This window comes from Oryctolagus cuniculus, chromosome 14, assembly GCF_051225735.1.
Source record: "Oryctolagus cuniculus isolate XC-2025 breed Fujian yellow rabbit chromosome 14, ASM5122573v1, whole genome shotgun sequence".
Lineage (NCBI taxonomy): Eukaryota > Metazoa > Chordata > Mammalia > Lagomorpha > Leporidae > Oryctolagus > Oryctolagus cuniculus.
In genome coordinates, this window is record NC_142880.1 from 40,301,196 (window position 1) to 40,317,903 (window position 16,708).

At 42.9% G+C, this 16,708-nt stretch overlaps 1 long non-coding RNA gene across 7 annotated transcripts in view; it reads left to right on the forward strand.

Moving 5' to 3' along the window:
• LOC149122307 (uncharacterized) overlaps positions 1-16,708 on the forward strand; it is a 45,070-nt gene that overhangs the window by 1,952 nt on the left and 26,410 nt on the right. The window contains exons 2-3 of one of the 7 annotated variants that reach the window (XR_016220088.1): positions 7,142-7,342; positions 11,450-11,882. The exons of the other annotated variants lie outside the window; for them this stretch is intronic. This is a non-coding gene — a long non-coding RNA (uncharacterized LOC149122307). Of the gene's footprint in view, positions 1-7,141; positions 7,343-11,449; positions 11,883-16,708 lie in introns of those variants that run through there. 7 annotated transcript variants of the gene reach the window in all.

The following is a 16,708-nucleotide window of genomic DNA, read 5'->3' on the forward strand; positions in this document are numbered from 1 at the left end:
GATTGGCCCAGGCATTCTAACATGGTCACTGGTGCTTGGTGTGGCTCCATTTCCTGGCTCTGACTTCTTCTTCCTGGGTTGGATTCTCAGGATGCCAGGAGGTCTTTGCCACTCTTGACTCTTGCCTTCTGTACTGCAAAAGGAGAAGCAAAGCGGAAAACTCCTTTGCATTTCATTGTTTCTGATTGGGTGACACAGTTCTCTTTGAACCAATCACAGTGTCCAGGGAAATAGTCTGATGGGTCTGAAGAGGGGTAGCATTCCACTGAATGCACATGATCCAAGGATGGAGGAGGAAGGTGCTCGCTAGAAGAAAATTCTGGCATTAATAACAGCCGGAGTGATGGGGGCTTAGTGATCAGGATACAGCAGTAAGCCACGGCAGCTGAGAGGAAAACATGAACTGGCAGGTGTCTGGGTCTCTTAGCATCTACAGTAATTCTACTGTACAGGTGACATCAGTTGTTGAAGATTCTGAGTAGATTGGCAACTTAGTGCTGTAATAGCCTAGCTGTCTGTAGTTATTATGGAAAATGCTAGTGAAAGAAGTTGTCTACAGGGTATGGATTGAAGATCTAACATCTGAAAGTGTACTCGTCCAGAAACCAGAGTTGGAGCTCTGTTCCTTATAGGTTGAAGGTTGACTTCCTTAAAAATAGGGACTTGATCTCATTCTCTCTGGTCCTGCATGAGGCCTGGTGCAGAATAGCTGAATAGAAGACTGTTTTCAATTTGGTTAATAAAGCTAGAAAAGTGGCTCAAGAGGTCACCTTTTCTGAACACACGTGTTGGAATGCGTGGGCAACACCCTTGTCCAGTCTAAAGTGATGCTGTTTTTGGACCACACTGTGCTAGCACAGGAAGTCGGTGCCTCCTAAGGTATTCTTTAACATCTGGCAGCTGTGAAACATGAGCATTGCTCTGGGAGGCATCTAGGAGGTGAGGACAAGAAACTTGTCAGGATTGAGGGGAGAGGGACTCCGCCCAGCTGCCTGAGGCTCTTTGGGCTACCATGGTGAAGTGCCATAGACTGGGTGGCTTACCCGCCACAGAAGCTTAGCGCTTATGACTGGGGAGGCTGGAAGTCTCAGATTGGAGTGCCAGGACAGTCAGGCTCTAATGAGGGTCCCTCCCTAGTCGCAGACTGTTGACTTCTTGTTGTAACCCTGTGTGTGCAAGGGGCAAACAAACGGTCTCTCCCTGGGCTTCATGAAGGCTTGGCCCCTATGATCTTATTGCCTCCCAACAGCCCCACCTCCTAGTTCCATCTGCTTGGAATGTCAACAGACAAAACAGACCTTCAGACCACAGCAGCAGCTAAACTCTGGGTAGCTTCCCGCTCTCCTGCATCTGTGCCACCAAAAGCCTCCTTGGTGCTGTGTCCTCAGCTCTGCCAGGTTCTGTTCAGGGTTCCTTCCCTGTTCCCAGGCTGAGGTACCAGGTATCACCTTGCTTTCTTCTACTCCAGGGCCACAATCCCATGCTGCCCTTGGTCTAAACACATTTTGTCCAGGTTTCCAGGTGATTAAATCTGCCTCCTGCAACTCTATCTTGGCTCTTGACATTCACATTGCATGCACTGAGTTAAGATACAGTGGAGGATGTAAGAAACACGTGGACAAGCAGAGCCAATCTGACTGGCCACAGAGTTCTGGCTGCTGTCCTCCTAGCTTCTTATAGTTCTTTGAATGACAAGGGCATGATGTAACTCAAATCCCAAGGGTGTCACAGTGGGCATCTTTGTCCTATTTCCTGGAGATCAGCTACATTGGATTTGGTCTAAATCCAACTTTTCCAAGGCACAGAGCAGAACAGTTGGATTTTGAGGCATGATGAAGATATGTGATCTGTGATCTGGATTCAATCTATCAGCTCTCCCATGGGGTATTTCAGTGGGGTGACTTTAGGAAGGAGGCTTTGGGAAAGGTGCATTCTCTCAGCCTGGGTTGTGGCACAGCTGTCTGGCAGGATCCCTCCCTGGTGCGCTGTGGCCAGAGCTTGGGTCCCTGGACAGCTCCGTGACTGAGTTTTAACCACTGTGCCTTGCACCTTTACCCCTGATCTGTTTCATAATCCCTCCCAACAGTCTTGCAGGTGCCTCTTTCTCTCAAATCCAGAGTGAGCCACCCTTATTTGGAAAACTGATTGTCATGATTATGTTTGAGTAGCAAAGTATCCCCAAAGATGTAACGGAAAACAGTGCTGCCTTATGAAACAAAAGCTGGCTTTAAATAGGTGCTTCCAATTGTATCAGAGTCCCTCCTCAGATGCCATCTGTGTATGTCACAGACTGATGAAGACCAGGAAAAAAAGCAAAGGCATCAGTTACTCCAGGGCTTATCTCTGCCTTTGTTGATTGTAATAATTTTTCTGTTTGAAATAAAATTTGTTTGCCTAGTGATTTTTATTGGCTGTTCTAATGACTTGTGTCAGCACTCCACAGATCATCTATTTTCTGAACAGGTTCTAAGCTTTGTCAACATTTCCATAGGCAGACACTTTTAATCAAGGTATAGGATGTATTAAGTTGACAAATGGCTTCCTCTAATAGGAGATTTGGAAGTAACATCTGGTTTCACTAACTTTATAACTTTTCATTTATATTCATACAATAAGTAAGTGCCTACAGTGCTCGCAACTCTCTTCTGAAAGATGAACACGCTTGGTGGAGTGCAGAGACCGCTCATTTTTATGGCTGCTCATCTTAAAGCAGTGTGGGGTGTGCTGGAAGTCCAGCTAGACTCGGGCACATGTCTTGCCTGTGTCAGCTGGGCCAGGCAGCAGCAAGGCAGGAAAAGAGCTCCCAGGAATCTGGAAAAGGTAGCCGTGGAAGATAGGAAATGCTGGCTCTATAAAGTACCATTGACTCCCTGTGTCATTAGCAAAAAATGACCTCTTCCTGACCTGTAACAGGAAGTGTGTAACTTGGTGTTTTTGGGAGGGGTTGCTTAGGGTAGAAGTGCATATTCTCCAATGTCTGCATTGGACATTTCACCCAGAAGCTGGGGTTAGTTGGTGAGATTTTTATGGACAGTTAAGAAGCTACTTTGTCTCACACACACATTTGAAAGGGAGTATGAGACGAGAACAGCAACCAAATAAATGGATCATCTCATAATAGATGAGACGTGGGATTAATTATCTTGGCAGGAAATTCAGTGTTTTAAAAATGGTGTCTAAATGCAAACTTGAGCCATCATCACAAGCGAAAGCTTCATCGAACATTCTGAGAAGCAAAACTGAAAACGCCCAAGGATAAAGTCACTGGAAAGGCCTTGGAAGTCCATCTTGTGCTACATTATTGCTTTGCCAGTGGGAGAAATTGAAACAAGAATGGACCTGCCCAAGGTCACTTATAAGGTAGAGCATGCCAGGGACTGAATGTTTGTGCCACCCCCTCCCTGCGTCCATGTTAATCCTAGTGCTCAAGATGATGGTGATGGGAGGTAGGGCCTTTGGGAGGTGACCAGGCCATCAGGGTGGAGCCCCATGAATGGGATTAATGTCCTCAGAAAAGGGACCTCAGGGAGCATGTTCCTCCCATTCCATGGTGTGAGGAGGACACAGAAAATGGCCATTGATGAACCAGAAAGTGGGCCCTTAACAGATATCAAGTCTCCTGGTGCATGGTCTTGAACCTCCAGCTTCCAGAACTGTAAGGAAATAAAAGTTGAGAGCTGCCTGGAATACAGTATTTTTATTACAGCATCCCAGACAGACCAAACAGTTCAAGTTGAGAAAGCCACTTCCAAGGACAGTGCACTGTGACTGTGGGGTGCAAGCACTTCTATGATATGGCCACGGTGGGGAGTAAAAGCCTACGGCAGGCTAACAAAGCCAGGAGCTGAGCGTCAGCTCCTCTGTGCTGTAAACGGCAAATCCAGAAATGCCCTTTGCTGACAACACTGTTTTTTCCTCTGGAAAGTTGCCTGGGGTTCCACATCCTGGAATGGAGCATTCTCCTTGGCAACGTGAGACCCAAAGGAAACCCTGTCATGATAGGCTCACTGGCTTCACAGCCACCTCAGTGCTGAATCAAGATGCAAACAGGCAGGGCTGAAACCCAAGTGAGTTGCAAAGATCAAATGCACAGATGAAAGAGAAGGGCCTGATAGTGATTCATCTCCACAAGAGCAAAAGCAAAACTGCCCCAACAACCAAAAGACCTAATTTAGGTGATGCAAAGCTTAGGATGAACTAAGTTTTATGTGACCATTGACTAACTTACGGAGGTCTAGATGCAAGTTCAATAGGAGAAGGAACTTGGTCGCTGTGATTATTGTCTGGGCTAACTCAACTCTTTGTATCTCTGGAGGTTTGTGAATTACTGGATGAACACTTTTCAGGGATGCTGTGAACTTGATCCTGCTTGGAACTAGAAGGTCCCTAAACTTCATTCTAGCTAAAGTGTGAAGTTTGAAGTCCAGCATTACCCTCCAAGTCTCCAAGCTACTGTGTGAGCTTAGACGAGTTATTTCAGGTCTCTGAGCTGCCTTTTTCCTTGGCTGTAAGATCAAGATCACATATATCTCTAAGGTATTGTCTGGAAAATCAGTTTATAGCTGGGGCTTTACTGTGCATTTCTTAATCTTTTGTCTATGATATATTTAGAAAAAGTATGCATTACCAGATTTTCATTCCTCTAAAACAATTGGATGTGAGCATGAGACCTCATGACAATCAATGAGCTGTCCCTTGCTTTTAATTTTCCTTAAGACTGACTTATTTGAAAGGCAGAGTGACAGGAGTGTTGGCGGGGGGAGGAAGAAGAGGAGGAGATTTTTGCATCTTAAGATTCATTACCCAGTTGGCTACGTGGGCCAGGGATGGGCTGGGCCAAAGCCAGGAGCCAGGAACTCCATCCACATCTTCCACATGGGTGGCAGGGGCCCAAATACTTGGACCCATCATCTACTGCCTTCCCAGGTACATTAGCAGGAAGCTGAATCAGGAGCTGAGCAGCTGGGACTTGAACTGGCCCACCAATATGGCATGCTGGTGTGGCACTTGACAGTGTAACCCCTGTACCACAATACTGGTCCTGGTCCTGATCATTTTGCTGAAGATTATTGGGTTTATTTTTGCTTAAAGAACTTAAAACTGAAAAGACAAAATTCCTGAAGATCTTATTACTACTGAGTGCAGGGATTAAGTCCAGGACAGCTGGAGACAGAGCTGTGGAAGCAAGCGTGCAAGGACTTTGGTCCCTGAACCCAGCTGTGCCTGAGGCCTCATGACTTCTGGACTTCTCACGTGTGCCAGTTAATTCCATTCTGTCTCCTGCATCCTGTGTCGGGGTTCGGTACAATGCAGCAGAGGAATTGTGACAGGTGAAGTCCCTGAGATGGACTTGCCTGTATCCCTTCAGTCCTATTAACATTGTTAATGTGAAGCCCAGCCTGGCAACTGCTTTCCTTTCTTCCTTTCATGGAACCACTGAGAGCATGACTTTTCTTCATTATCTACCTCTGAGAACACGGAGCTGCTAACATTGGTCCATAAGGACATGGTGACCTGAAATATCTATTTGATAAGTTTGGCAGCTCTTGGCTTAGAGAGTCTATCCTTTAGTTGCCAAAAGCCTAATCAACAATAAACACATGAAATATCCTCAAACTGACTTTAACATCTGGACTGGGGAGGGGAATGTCGAATCTGGGTCTCCTTGCAAGGCAAAGTGGAAAAACAGACGTGCTAAGATACGTGCAGTCACAATGTAGATCCACAGGGGACTTCTTCCTCTCTTGATGAAACATTTCTGCTATCACCTGCTCGCTTAAGTTAGTCCAGGCAAAATCTGTTAACAAAGAAGTGAAAAAGTGCCGAAGCTGATGACCTCTTTGAGCCAGGTTGTTGGAGTTGTGCTCTGGCCCTTGGTGATGCCAGCTTGTATGAATGACACCTGAAGGTTGATCTCTTGAACGCTGGAGAACAGGTGGGGCTATCCATGGCCATAAACCTGAAGGTTTGTGGCCAAGATGCTAAAGGAAGAGCTTTAAGATCCTTGTGATTTCTGTAGACGTCATCATTCAATGCTGGTGTCTTCCCAAGGAAGTCTTGTGTCTGGGAGTCACAGAACTCCCTGGAAAAGCTCAGCACTTTGCCAGACTCTCCAGGTGTGGGACTACACTGGGGAGGGAGGGTAAGACCCAAGGAGAGGTCAATAGTGAAAGACAATGAGGTCAGACTTGATTAAAATTAGATGTAATCTTAGCCAATCAAGTGGCTGTGGCTGCTATAACCAATTATACTTTGTGCTGCATAGCCTAGAACAACCAGCACTTATTCTCAGTTGTGGAGGCTGAATGTCAGCCCAAGGTGATGGAAGGGTTGGTTCCTTCCAGAGACTCTGAGGGAGAATGTGTTCCTGGGAACTTCTGGGGGAGCTGGCATCCTTGGTTTACCTTGGCTCTTGATGTCCATCTCTGCCTCCATCTTCCTGTGGCCATCTCCACTGTGTGTGTCTTGTCTGTTCCTTTAAAGGACATACAGGCTGAGCTGAGCTTGGATGTAGTATGAGCTTAGCTCTTACCTTGGCATCTGCAGGGACCAATTTCCAGAGAAGGCCACATTCAGATGGGTGAATGTGCACTCCGGGTGGAAATGATTCAACCCAGTATACAAAGTGAAAAATGCTTATCACTTTTAAGAGATCATATTCCTTATACTGCTGAGTTTTTGCTTCCCTACATGGGGCTGGGAAGAAGCTTTACAGGCTCATTGGGTCCCCAGGAAAGTCCTGACCCTTGAGGTGTGTGGAGACTTAATGAAGGGGGTTTGCCCAAAGACGGAGCTAAAAGTGGGGCTGGGAGGAGACTCACCATGGGGCAGCATTGGCTGGGGGTGGAGGACATTGGGGGCCCACACTGACCTGTTTCCTCAGCACTTGCGTATAGGGAGCTTGAGTATCCTGCAGATACTCAAGTTGAGCCAAGAGTATGGTGTTATGGCCTGAGGATGAGTGTGGTCCCCAATTCCTCGAAACGTAGCTCTTAAGGCCAGTCCCCTGTCAAGACCAAGATTTGATGCTTGGTGGCGTATTTAAGATTTCTGGGGCACAGCGGGTTAAAGCCCTGACCAGAAGTGCTGGCATCCTATATGGGTGCCGGTTCTAGTCCTGGCTGCACCTCTTCCAATCCAGCTCTCTGCTATGGCCTGGGAAAGCAGTGGAAGATGGCCCAAGTCCTTGGGCCCCTGCACCCACGTGGGAGACCCGGAAGAAGCTCCTGGCTTGGATTGGTGCAACTCTGGCTGTTGCTATCTGAGGAGTGAACCAGCAGATGGAAGACCTCTCCCTCTCTGTCTCTATAACTCTTTCAAATAAGAGATAAGTGAAAATAAGGTAATTATGGTTTGTCTAACTTTTATCTTCGAAAAAGCAGCCTGTCTGGGGGGTGGGGGGGAGAAAGGCTTCCTATAACTTGGTTGGGTTCAGTGATGTTACTCTTGATCTCTGTGTTGATCTGTCAGGGCTTCCATGGTGAAGCAGCACATTAGGTGTTTAGCCAAGAAAGGTTGACTTTGTCTCAGCTCTGAAGGCTGCAAGTCCTAGAAGAAAGTGCTATCAGGCTTGCTCTCTCCTTGGTTTGTAGATGGGCACCTCTCACATGTGCTTATGTGGGCTTTCTTCCATCTCTGTGTGTGTGCAAATTTCCTCTTGTAAAGACAGCAGTTCTACTAAATTAGACAAACCATAATGATCTTATTTTCACTTATCTCGTAAGAGAATTCAGTTGCAATCTGAGTGACTGGGTTAGGATTTCAATGTATGGATTAGTGTGGGGGGGGCACACAATTTGGTCCTCGATCATCCTTTTTTCATTGTTGTGCCAAAGTGAGCAAATTGTGTGCCTTTCTTGACATTTTTAAAATTTGCATAAAGAGAACACATTTCATGTATTTTTTTTATTTCATGTATAGTTTTCAGAGCATAATGATACTTCCATACTACTCCACTCTCCTTCTTCCTTCCTTTCATATTTTTTTACAGTGACAGTTTCAATTTACTGTATAATCACAAGCTTAACCATCCACTAAATAAAGAATTTAACAAGTAGTAAGTAGAGAAACCACTGTTCTTAAAAGTGTATACAAGGACTATAAACAATCAAACCCAAAGTGCCATTTTTGTTCATACACATTACTTTTTTGTTCTCTGTATATTGATTACCACAAATTGGTGAAAACCTATTCTTTTGGAACCCACTTATTTGACTAAGCATAATGGTCTCTCTTGCATCTGTTTCATTGAAAAAGATAGGATTTAATCTTTTATATGATGGAATTATATTCCATGGTGTGTGTGTGTGTGTATACACACACCACAATTTCTTTATCCACTCATCAGTTGATGGGCGTGTGTGTTGATTCCATATCTTTAGTTGTTGTGAGTTGAGCTGCTATAAAAATGTAAATAAGTCTTTTATATGCTGACTTAATTTCTTTGGGTATAATTCTAGGAGTGGGATGGCTGGGTCATATAGTAGAACTATTATGAATTTCTGAGTAATCACCATACTGTCTTCCATAATGATTGTTCTATTTTATATTCCCACCAACAGTGTATTAGGGTACCCTTTTCCTCATATCCTTACCAGCATTTATAATTTTTTGATTTTTAGTTGATAAGCTTTATTTCATCCCAGTTAGAATGGCTCATTGTGGTTTTGATTTGCATTTCTCTGATGGCTAGTGATTCTGAGCAACTTTTCATGTGTGTATTGGCCATTTGAACTTCATACTTTGAAAAATGCCTGTTCATATCCTTATCCCATTTCTTAAGTGGACTGCTTGTTTTGTTGTTGAGTTTGAGTTCCTTACATATCCTGGATATTAATCCTTTATCAGATAAATAATTTGAAAATATTTTTTCCCATTCTATTTCTTCTTTACTTTGAATATTTTCTTTGTAGTGTAAAGCTTCTTAGCTTGATGTAGTCCTATTTGTCTGTTTTTTGCCTTTATTGCCCAAGCTTCTGGGGTCTTATCCAAGAAGTCTTGCCCTAAGTCAATGTCTTGTAGTTTTTCCCATATGTTTTTCTCTAGTAACTTAATGGGTTCAGCCCTTAGATTTAGATCCCTGATCCACTATGAAGTTGGGGTCTTACTTCATATTTCTACAAGCAAAGATCCAATTTTCCCAATACCATTTGTTGAATACTGTCCTTTCTCCAGGGATATATATATATATATATATATATGCTCATTTGTCAAAGACTAGTTGGTTGCACAAGTGTGGACTAATTTCTGGGCTCTCTAGTCTGTTCCATTGGTCAGCATGTCTATTCTTATGCCAGTATTAAGCTGTTGTGATCAAAATATTACAAAAGAGTTATAAAGTCAAGTGTTGTGATGCCTCCAGCATTATTTTTTATTGTTTAGAATTGCTTTAGCAATGTGGGTTCTCTTGTGATTCAATATGAACTTTAGGAGTCATTTTTTCCAGAACCAAGAACATCTTTGGTATTTTGATTTGGATTGCTTTGAATCTATAAATAGCTTTGCGTTGTATGGACGTTTTGATGATATTCGTTCTTTCCAATCCATGAACATGGGATATTTTTCCTTTTTATAATATATATATTTTTAAAAACTCATTTATTTGAAAGGCAGAGTTTCAGAGAGAGAGAGAGAGAGAAAGCGTGCTTCCATCTGCTGGTTCACTCTCCAAATGGCTGCATCAGCTAGGACTGGGATAGGCTGAAGCCAGGAGCTTCTTCTGGGTCTCCCAAGTTGGTGCAGGCATTGGTTTAACCCACTGTGCCACAGTGAGGACCCCTCCTTGATGTTCTGTAATTTTTATTGCAGAGATCTTTCACATCCTTGATTAAATTTATCCCAAGGTACTTAATTTTTTTGAAGCCATTGAATGGGACTGATTTTGAAAGTTCTTTTTCAACCATGACATTGTCAATGTATACAAAGGCTAACTGAAAAGTGATCTCTGTTAAATATAAGAGGGAAGAGGCCGGCGCCGCGGCTCACTAGGCTAATCCTCCGCCTAGCGGCGCCGGCACACCGGGTTCTAGTCCCGGTTGGGGCACCGGATTCTGTCCCGGTTGCCCCTCTTCCAGGCCAGCCCTCTGCTGTGGCCCGGGAGTGCAGTGGAGGATGGCCCAGGTGCTTGGGCCCTGCACCCCATGGGAGACCAGGAAAAGCACCTGGCTCCTGGCTCCTGCCATCGGATCAGCGCGGTGCGCCGGCCGCAGCGCGCCGGCCGCGGCGGCCATTGGAGGGTGAACCAACGGCAAAGGAAGACCTTTCTCTCTGTCTCTCTCTCTCACTGTCCACTCTGCCTGTCAAAAAAAAATATAAGAGGGAAGAGATGTACAACTTGGGATATGCTCAATTGGACTTGCCCCAAACGGTAGAGTTAGAAACATGCCAGTGGATTCCTATTCAATCCCATCAAGGTGGCATGTACCAATGCCATCTCACTAGTCCAAGTGATCAGTTTCAGTTAACTGATCATAATGAAAGGATTATGAGTCAAAGGGATCACATAAACAAGACTAGTGTCGATCGGCGCCGCGGCTCACTAGGCTAATCCTCTGCCTTGCGGCGCCGGCACACCAGGTTCTAGTCCCGGTCGGGGTGCCGGATTCTGTCCTGGTTGCCCCTCTTCCAGGCCAGCTCTCTGCTGTGGCCAGGGAGTGCAGTAGAGGATGGCCCAAGTGCTTGGGCCTTGCACCCCATGGGAGACCAGGAGAAGCACCTGGCTCCTGCCATCGGATCAGCGCGGTGCGCTGGCCGCAGCACGCCAGCCGTGGCGGCCATTGGAGGGTGAACCAATGGCAAAGGAAGACCTTTCTCTCTGTCTCTCTCTCTCACTGTCCACTCTGCCCGTTAAAAAATAAAAAATAAATAAATAAATAAATAAAAACAAGACTAGTGTCTGCTAATACTAACTGAAAAAATTAAAAAGGAGAGAACAATCCAACATGGGAAGTAGATACACAGCAGACTCCTAGAATGGCAGAATGGCTAAACAGCACTCTGGCCTCAGAATCAGCCCTTAAGGCATTCAGATATGGCTGAAGAGCCCATGAGAGTATTTTAGTCATGGAAAGCCAAGACACTCTGGGGGAAAAAAAAAAAAAACCCTAAATGAAAGATCTCTGCAAGTGAGATCCCAGTGGAAAGAACAGGTCATCAAAGGAGGAGGTACCTTTCTCTGAAGGGAGGAGAGAACTTCCACTTTGACTATGACCTTGTCTAAATAAGATCGAAGTCAGCAAACTCAAGAGGCTTCCATAGCCTTGGCAACTCATGACAAGAGCCTAGGGAGATTTCTGACGGCATAAACAAGAGTGTCAAATTGTTAAGTCAACAACAGGAGTCACTGTGTACTTACTCCTCATGTGGGATCTCTTCTTAATGTGTTGTACAATGTAAATTAATGCTATAATTAGTGCTCAAACAGTACTTTACACTTTGTGTTTCTGTGTAGGTGCGAACTTTGATCCTTACTTAATATATGCTAAACTGATCTTCTGTATATAAAGAGAATTGAAAATGAATCCTGATGTGAATGGAATGGGAGAAGAAGAGGGAGATGGGAGGGTAGAGGGTGGGAGGGAAGCCACTGTAATCCAAAAGCTGTACTTTGGAAATTTGTATTAAATAAAAGTTTAAAAAAAGAACATCTGGAACTCAAATTGGTGCTCTAATATGGGATGTCAACTTTGCAAATGATGCTTAATTTGCTGCACCACAATGCCATTCCATCAGCTTGCTTTTGGTTAGTGTTATCATAGTATCTCTGTGTACCTTTATTTTTAACTATGTTTTGTCATTGTAATTAAAGTGCATTTCTTGTAAGAAGTCTAGGCATTTAAAAAATGATTTTGGTAAACTTTTTTTTTTTTTACTGCTATATTTAGTCTATTCCCACATAGTGTAATGAGTAATGAAAATAGACTTTTAATTTGTCTTACTATTTATACTTTTATGTTAATTACTCTCCTTTTAAATTAATAAAATGTTCATTGTTAAAAAAAAAAAAACAAAGGCCGTTGATTCTTTGTGTGTTGACTTAGTATCCTGCAACTTTGCCAAACTCTTACGAGTTCCAATAATCTTAGTGGAGTCATTTGGTTCTTATAGGATTATAGCAACTCCAAACAGGGAAAATTTAACTTCTTCCTTTTCTATTTGTGTCCTTTTAATTTCTTTGTCTCATCTAATGGCTTTGGCTAAAGCTTCCAGGACTATATTGAATAGTAATGGTGAGACCAGGCTTCCATGTGTGGTTCCAGATCTTAGTGGAAATGCTTCCGGCTTTTCCTCTTTCAGTATGATGACAGTTGTGGTTTTGTCATATATTGCCTTGATTGTGTTGAGGAATGTTTTTCTATACTCAATTTGCTTAAGAATTTTTTTTTATCATGAAAGTGTTGTATTTTATCAAATGCTTTCTCTGCATCTATGAAGATAATCATTTATTATTCTTAATTTGTTAATGTTATGTATCACATGTATTGATTTTCAGCGAATGCTGAATCATCCCTGCATTCCGGGGATAAACTCCACTTGGTCCAGGTGAATGATTTCTCTGATGTGTTGCATTTGATTATCTTAATATTTTGTTGAGGATTTTTGTGTCTACATTCATCAGAGATATTGGTCTATAGTTCACTTTCTTTGTATCTTTCTCTGGTTTTGGAATAATGGTGATGCGCATATCACATAGAAGGAGTTCAGTAGGACTTCTTCCCTCTCAATTGCTTTGAATAGTTTAAGAACTGGAATTAGTTTTCTGTAAAAGTTGGGTAGAATTCAGCACTGGAGCTATCCAGTCTTGGGCTTTTTTTGTTGTTGTTGAGGATCTTTATCACTGATTGAATCATCTTGGTTACTGGTCTACTTAGATTTTCTATGTCCTCATGACTTGATTTTGGTAGATTGTGTGTGTCCAGAAATCTATCCATTTCCTTTAGATTTTCTAACTTGTTGGCAGAGAGCTGCTTGTAGTCATTCCTGATGCTTCTTTTTATTTCTGTGGTATCCGTTGTTACATCTCCTTGTTCATCTCCAATTTTATTGATTTGTGCCTTATCCCCCTCCCCCCTTTTTCTTTTTGGTTACTTGGGTCAATGGTGTATAAATCTTATTTATTTATTTTTTTCAAAAAACTACCTCTTTGCTTCATCTTTTGTATCATTTTCTTGGTTTCAATTTTGTTTTTCTTCAATTTTTATTTCTTTCCTCCTCTTCATTCTGGGTTTGATTTGTTCTTGTACTTCTAGGTGCTTGAGATGTATTAACAGGTCATTTGTTTGCCCTTCCAATTTCTTTGATGTAGGCACTAATCGCTATAAACTTTCCTCTTAACACTGTTTTGGCTGTATCCATAGGGTGTGTGCGGTGTTGTTTTTTTTTTTTTTTTTTTTGGACAGGCAGAGTGGACAGTGAGAGAGAGAGACAGAGAGAAAGGTCTTCCTTTTGTCGTTGGTTCACCCTCCAATGGCCGCCGCGGCCAGCGCGCTGCGGCCGGCACACCGTGCTGATCCGATGGCAGGAGCCAGGTGCTTCTCCTGGCCTCCCATGGGGTGCAGGGCTCAAGCACTTGGGCCATCCTCCACTGCACTCCTGGGCCACAGCAGAGAGCTGGCCTGGAAGAGGGGCAACCGGGACAGAATCCGGCGCCCCGACTGGGACTAGAACCTGGTGTGCCGGCACCGCAAGGCAGAGGATTAGCCTAGTGAGCCGCAGCGCCGGCCTCCCATAGGTTTTGAGATGTTTTATTGTCATCTTTGTTTCTTGGAATTTTTATTTCCCTTTTGACTTTTTTTCCCTTATGACCCACTATTCATTCAGGAGCATGTTCTTCAGTCCAAATGTTTGCATATTTTCTAGAGTTTCTTAAATTGTTAACTTCCAGCTGGTTAGAAAAGATGCATGATATGACTTCCTTTTTCTGGAATTTGAGACTTGCTTTATGGCCTGGTATATGGTCTACCCTAGAGGAAGTTCCATGTACTGATGAAAATGTATTTTTGGCAGCTGTGGGATGAAGTGTTCTGTAGATAGCAGCTACGTCTATTTGTCCATAGTGTAGATTAGCTCTGTTGTTTCATTGTTGCTTTTCTGTCTGGTTGAACTGCCCGTTGACAAAAGTGGGGTATTGAAGTCCCCCATTATTATTGGAGCCTGTCTCCCTTTATGTTCACTAACATCTGTTTTAAATAGCCGGGCACCCTATCATTGGGTGCATATGTTTATTTTAGTCACATCTTTCTGTTGAATCATTACTTAACATCCTTATCTCTTTAAGTATTTGTGTTAAAGTCTGTTTTGTCTGATGTTAAGACGGCTACACCTACTAGTTTTTACTTTATATTAGCATGGAATATCTTTTTCCATTGTTTAACTTTCAGCGTATGTATCTTTGTTGATGAAGTGTGTTTCTTGTAGGCAGCAAAAATATGGGTCTTGTTTTCCCAGGCATGGAAAGCCAAGACACTCTGAAAAAAAAGACCTAAATGAAAGATCTCCCCAAGTGAGATCCCAGTGGAAAGAACGGGGCCAGCAAAGAAGGAGGTACCTTTCTCTGAAGGGAGGAGAGAACTTCCACTTTGACTATGAACGACCTTGTCTAAATAAGATTGAAGTCAGCAAACTCAAGAGGATTCCATAGCCTTGGCAACTCATGACAAGAGCCTAGGGAGATTTCTGACGTCATAAACAAGAGTGTCAAATTGTTAAGTCAACAACAGGAGTCACTGTGCACTTACTCCTCATGTAGGATCTCTGTCCTTAATGTGCTGTACATTGTGATTTAATGCTATAACTAGTACTCAAACAGTATTTTTCACTTTGTGTTTCTATGTGGGCGCAAACTGTTGATCTTTACTTAATGTATGCTAAACTGATCTTCTGTATATAAAGAGAATTGAAAATCTTGATGTGAATGGAAGGGGAGAGGGAGTGGGAAAGGGGAGGGTTGCGGGTGGGAGGGAAGTTATGGGGGGGGAGCCATTGTAATCCATAAGCTGTACTTTGGAAATTTATATTCATTAAATAAAAGTTAAGAAAATATGGGTTTTGTTTATGAATCCATTCAGCCAGTGTGTATCTGTTAATTGGAGAATTTAGACCACTTACATTCAAGGTTATTAAGTTACAACTTGGTCCTGACATTTCCCCATAAATATTCCTATTTTGGATTTCCTTTGTCCTTTTACTTAGAGATTTTCTGCCTTCACATTCTTTCACAATGCTGACTACCTTTCTCTGTTTTTATGTAGCACATCTTTTTTATTATTATAAACGCTTTTATTAAGTAAATATAATTTTCCAAAGTACAGTTTATGGATTACAATGGCTTTCCCCCCCATAACTTCCCTCCCACCTGCACCCCTCCCATCTCCCACTCCCTATCCCATTCCATTCACATCAAGATTCATTTTCAATTATCTTTATATACAGAATATTGATTTAGTATATATTAAGTAAAGATTTCATCAGTTTGCACCACACAGAACATCAAGTATAAAATACTGTTTGAGTACTAGTTATAGCATTAATTCACATTGAACAACACATTAAGGATAGAGATCCTACATGAGGAGTAAGTGCACAGTGACTCCTGTTGTTGACTTAACAATTTGACACTCTTGTTTATGACGTCAGAAATCTCCCTAGGCTCTTGTCATGAGTTGCCAAGGCTATGGAATCCTCTTGAGTTTGCTGACTTCAATCTTATTTAGACAAGGTCGTTCATAGTCAAAGTGGAAGTTCTCTCCTCCCTTCAGAGAAAGGTACCTCCTCCTTTGATGGCCCATTCTTTTTACTGGGATCTCACTTGCAGAGATCTTCATTTAGCTTGTTTTGTTTTGTTTTGTTTTTGTTTTGCCAGAGTGTCTTGGCTTTCCATGCCTAAAATACTCTCATGGGCTCTTCAGCCATATCTGAATGCCTTAAGGGCTGATTCTGAGGCCAGGGTGCTGTTTAGGACACCTGTCATTCTATGAGTCTGCTGTGTATCCCACCTCCCATGTTGGCTCGTTCTCTCCCTTTTTTATTCTATCAGTTAGTATTAGCAGACACTAGTCTTGTTTGTGTGATCCCTTTGACTCTTAGACCTATCAGTGTGATCAATTTTGTACTGAAATTGATCACTTGGACTAGTGAGATGGCATTGGTACATGCCACCTTGATGGGATTGTAATGGAATCCCCTGGCACATTTCTAACTCCACCATTTGAGGCAAGTCCGATTGAGCATGTCCCAAATTGTACCTCTCCTCCCTCTCTTATTCCCACTCTTATATTTAACAGGGATCACTTTTCAGTTAAATTTCAACACCTAAGAATAAATGTATGTTAATTAGAGTTCAACCAATAGTATTAACTAGAACAAAAAAATACTAAAGGGGATAAAGTATTAAATTGTACATCAACAGTCCGCCGATCAAGTCACTGTTTCTCATAGTGTCCCTTTCACTTCAACAGGTTTCCTTTTTTGTGGTTGGTTAGTTGTCACCGATCAGTGAGAACATATGATATTTGTCCCTTTTTATTTGAAAGAGTTACAGAGAGGTAGAGACAGAGGGGTCTTCCATCTGCTGGTTCATTCCCTAGATGGCTGCAACAGCTGGAGCTGTGCTGATCCAAATCCAGGAGCCAGGAGCTTCTTCTGGGTCTCCCACATAGGTGCAGGGGCCCAAGGACTTGGGCTATCTGCTACTGCTTTCTCAGGCCATAGT